Source organism: Tupaia chinensis, unplaced genomic scaffold, assembly GCF_000334495.1.
Source record: "Tupaia chinensis unplaced genomic scaffold, TupChi_1.0 Scaffold149501_1, whole genome shotgun sequence".
Lineage (NCBI taxonomy): Eukaryota > Metazoa > Chordata > Mammalia > Scandentia > Tupaiidae > Tupaia > Tupaia belangeri.
The window spans coordinates 4,186,107-4,190,558 of record NW_006209345.1 but is presented as its reverse complement, the minus strand read 5'-3'; the positions used below and the strand labels follow the sequence as shown (position 1 = coordinate 4,190,558).

At 46.6% G+C, this 4,452-nt stretch overlaps 1 non-coding gene across 1 annotated transcript; it reads left to right on the top strand.

Annotated features, from left to right (window-relative positions):
* Positions 1–526: 526 nt before the first annotated feature.
* On the top strand, positions 527–608 carry TRNAS-GCU (transfer RNA serine (anticodon GCU)). Its single transcript has one exon. It is a non-coding gene; the product is annotated as a tRNA-Ser (tRNA).
* The last annotated feature ends 3,844 nt before the right edge of the window (positions 609–4,452 follow it).

Genomic DNA, 4,452 nt, shown 5'->3' with positions numbered 1-4,452 from the left:
CGGATTTACCGCAGCCTGCCGAGCGCAGCCGAGGCGAGCCGAGGCGAGCCGAGACCGCGCACAGCCCCTCCCGCTGTTCGCCTGCGCGCGTCTAGAGGCGCGCCAGCTCGCCCTCTGCGAGAGAGGAGGAGCTATTGCACCCACCCCCGCGCGGCGCGCTTTGCAAACGCTAAAACTGCCCGCGGCCCGGCCGCTGCCGCCGCCGCCGCCGCGCTGGGGGCTTTCTCGGGGCGCTCACCCCTTGGCTCCAGTCTGTGTGAGACCCCCTGGATCAAGCGCGTCCTGAATCCCCGCTGCGCTCGTCCTGACTTAGGGAGGGGAAACTGCGGCAGAGCGCGGCTGTATAGCGTGGTGAAGGATGGCGCAGATTCTCTGCCGATGCGGGCCAGAAGGAAATAAAAAAAGAACCTTTTTTCTCCCCCTGATGTTTCTTGAGAAGTCAGCGTTGGGAAGCGAGTGTTGCAATGTTGGACATATGTGAAGGAGATGAGAGATAGGGTAATATAGACAGCCCTGGAGCGTGTGAGACGAGGTGGCCGAGTGGTTAAGGCGATGGACTGCTAATCCATTGTGCTTTGCACGCGTGGGTTCGAATCCCATCCTCGTCGGCCCCGTTTTATAGTGGGGAAAGCTACCTCAATTTTACACATCCCGGCTGTCTGTAGCAGGAAGAAAAAACGGAACCCAGGGAGTAAGTGGAATTTGGTCAGTTTCTGTTCTCTTGTTCATCGTCTAGGTATCTGAATCTCTGAGAAGAGGTCAAGGTGTACTTTTATCTCTCCCAAAGAAGAGAATCCAGGGGTGCCACTGCCAACCTGGAAGGAGTCCCCACAGCGCTGGAAGTACTGAGTTATTGTCTGAAAGTATTTGTGTACATGTCCTACATGGCTCTCTGGGGTTTGTGGAGCTAGTTTTCTGGGGAAGCATGGCAGGCAGTATATGGTCTCTGAAACTGGAATTTGATACTGCTGTATTTTCTTTCTTTTTTGGAAAGGTTTTTGCTATAGGGCGCGTGCGCTCGCCAGAGACAGAGACAGAGAGGCAGAAAGCGAGAAATCACCTCCAAGGGGGATGGCCACGCCACAATCCCTTCTCCTCCATTCTCCTCTAGGAATCTTGGGCACACACGCTCATGCGCTCGGCGTGAGTTTAAGCCACCAGGTCCGGGACTCGGACCGCCGTCGACTACATGGGAGTCCAGCAACATAGCCATTACGCCAACTGCTGGTCCCGCTATACTGTTGTATTTTCTTGAGCAAGGTTTTTTTTTTTTTTTTTTTTTTCTTTATAATAACATTTTAAAAAAATAGATGTGAGGGCTAGCCTGTGGTGTGGTGGTTTCGGTTCCTGGGTCCCACATGGATGAATGTTGGGTTTGGGTCCCAGACCCAACAGCTTGAGAAACACACTGTGTATGTGCATGCATGCCCAAAATCTCAAAAGGAAAGAGAAATGGAGGAGAAGGATTGTGGTGTCATCATTCTTCATTTCTCACACATTCTCTCTTTCTCTCCCTATCTCTCTCCTGTGAGCACATGCACCATCTGGAAAAAAAGAACAGAGGAATAGAGATGAAATACCCATAATATAAAATAAACCTTTTTTTTTTTTGAGAGTTTTTTTCACTACAGGGCGCATGCGCTCGCCAGACAGACAGAGAGAGACATAGAGACAGAAAGCGAGAAATCACCCCCCAGGGGGGATGGCCACGCCGCAATCCCTTCTCCTCCATTCTCCTCTCGGGATCTTGGGCACGCATGCACACGCGCCCGGTGTGAGTTTTAAGCCACCAGGTCCGGGACATGAACCACAGTCGACTACGTGGGAGTCCAGCGACATAGCCATTATGCTAACTGCTGGTTTCCCCCAATAAACCTTTTTAAAGTATGCAATTAAGGGCATTTAGACCAGTCACAATGTTGTATGACTACCACCTTTCCCAAGTACAAAATACTTCTGTCACCACAAAGAAAAGCCTATACCTATTAACCAATTACTACCCAATCCCTCATCCCCCAGCTCTGACAACAACTAACCTGCTTTCTGTCTCATGGATTTAGTTATTTTTGATATTTCATATATATATACAAAATTACAAAATATGTGACCTTTTGTGTCTGGCCTCTTTTCATTTAGCACAGGAATTGCGTCATAAGGTAGCTCTAGTTTTAACTTTTTTAAAAGGTTTTTGCCATAGACAAAACCATGTGTGCTTGTGCACTCATGGAGCGAGACAGTGAAACCGAAAGTAAGAAATCACCCCTGGTGTGGAAGGCCACACTGCAATCACTTCTCTAGGGATTTTTATCATGCACACACAAGCACCCAGTGTGATTTTTTTTTCTTTTTTGAGAGAGATTTTTGCTATTGCATACGCTCACTGGAGAGACAGAAAGTGATAAATCACCCGGGGGTGGGGGAGTGGCCACACCACAATCCCCTCTCCTCTAGTCTCCTCTTGGGATTTTGGGCACGCACGCATACATGCCCAGCGTTAGTTTTAAGCCACTGGATGGATCCGGGACTTGAACCATGGTTGACTACATGGGAGACCAGTTACATAACTATTATGCCATCTGCTGGTCCCTTATTATTATTTTTTTAATTTGACCAGAGAGAGATGGGGAGAAAGAGGGAGAAGGAAAGTGAGAAAGTAAGCCTCCAGGTCCAGGATTTGAACTAGCTGGTTATATGGGAGTCCAGTACCTCAACCACCATGCCACCTGCTGGCTCCCAGTCTCATGTTTTAACTGGAGTTGAACTGATTCCATTTTAAGTAATTACTGATAGGGGAGGACTTGTGCTATTTTGCTATTTGTTTTCTATATATATGTCTTTTATCTCTTAGTTCCTTATTTCCTCCATTACTGCCTTCTTTTGAGTTTAATTGTGGGGAACCAGCCCATGGCATGGTGGCTAAGGAGGCTGGGTCCCACATGGCTGACTATATACTTTGAGTCTCAGACCAGGTGGCTTGAAAAGCATACCATGGGGTCCAGCAGGTGGCATGATGGTTAAGGTACTGGACTCCCACACAGTTGACCACAATTCAAGTCCCAGACCTGGTGCCTTTCTCTTCTCTTTCTCTGTCTCGCTTAGTGAGCACACATGCCCAGTAACAAATTTAAAGTACCCCCCCCCAAAAAAAAGATAAATAAAATTAAATACATTTAAAAAATGAAAATCATGTCACATGTGTTTGTGCATAAAGTTACAACAGGAGGGAGAAATGGAGAAGGTTATAACATGATCATTTCCCGTGGGGGTACCTCCTCACTTTCTTTCTAGTGAGCACATGTACCCTCTGGCAAATTAAAAAAATATATATTATTTTTAAATTCATGGCAGAGCATGAGAGAGAGATAGAGAGAGACAGAGAGAAAGATGAGTATCCTTCACAGGGTCTGGTCACACTGCAATCCCCTTTCTCCAGCCCTCCAGCCCGTTGGATCCTGAACACTCATGTGTGTGCTTGGCATGTTTCAGGCTGACTGGGCCAGAGATTCAAGCCACGGTCACGATGCAATATTTGGCTTTTCTTGAGCAGTACATTACCCTTGTGCCATGGAGCAGACCCAATTGTGGGTTTTTTGGTTTACTTGTAGTGTACTGTTTTGATTCCATTCTCATTTCCTTTTCTGTATATTTTCTTAGTGTTTACCCTAGATATTGCGATTAACCTCTTAAATTTGTAGCAGTCTATTTTGAATTAATACCATCTTAACTTCAATAGTATACAAAAGCTCTGCTTCCGTACAGCTACATCATCACATCATTATACTTAGTGTGCTCATTAATATAATTATCGTTCTATGTGTATGTCTTCTTTTTGTTTTAGAGAAAGATTTTTGCTCTATGGTGTGTGCACTCACCAGAGAGAAAGAAAGAAAGAGAGACAGAAAGTGAGAAATCACCCCCAAAGGGGATGGCCATGCTACAATCCCTTCTGCATTCCCTTCTTGGAATTCTGGGCACTCATGTGCATGCATGTGGCCTGAGTGGTGTTTTGTTTTGTTTTGTTTTGTTTCAAAGAATTGTTTTAACTTTTTCTTTCTTTATTTTAATTTGACTGGGGAGGGACAAAGTGAGAGCAAGACAGTGAGAGAGGGAAAGCGAGAAAGCAAATTGCCAGATCTGGGACTCAAACCACAGCTGGCCATGTGAGAGTTCAGCACCCTCAACCACTATGCCACCTGCCGGCCCTTAGTTTTTTTTTTTAAGAGATTTTTCCTATAGGACACATGCACCCACCAGAAAGACAGAGAGAGACAGAGAGACAGAAAGTGAGAACTCACCCCCCAGAGGCGATGGCCACACTGCAATCCCTTCTCCATTCTCCTCTCAGGATCTTGGTCATGCACGCACATGTGCCCAGTGTGAGTTTAAGCCACCAGGTCCGGGACTCAAACCACGGTCGACTATGTGGGAGTCCAGTGACATAGCCATTATGCT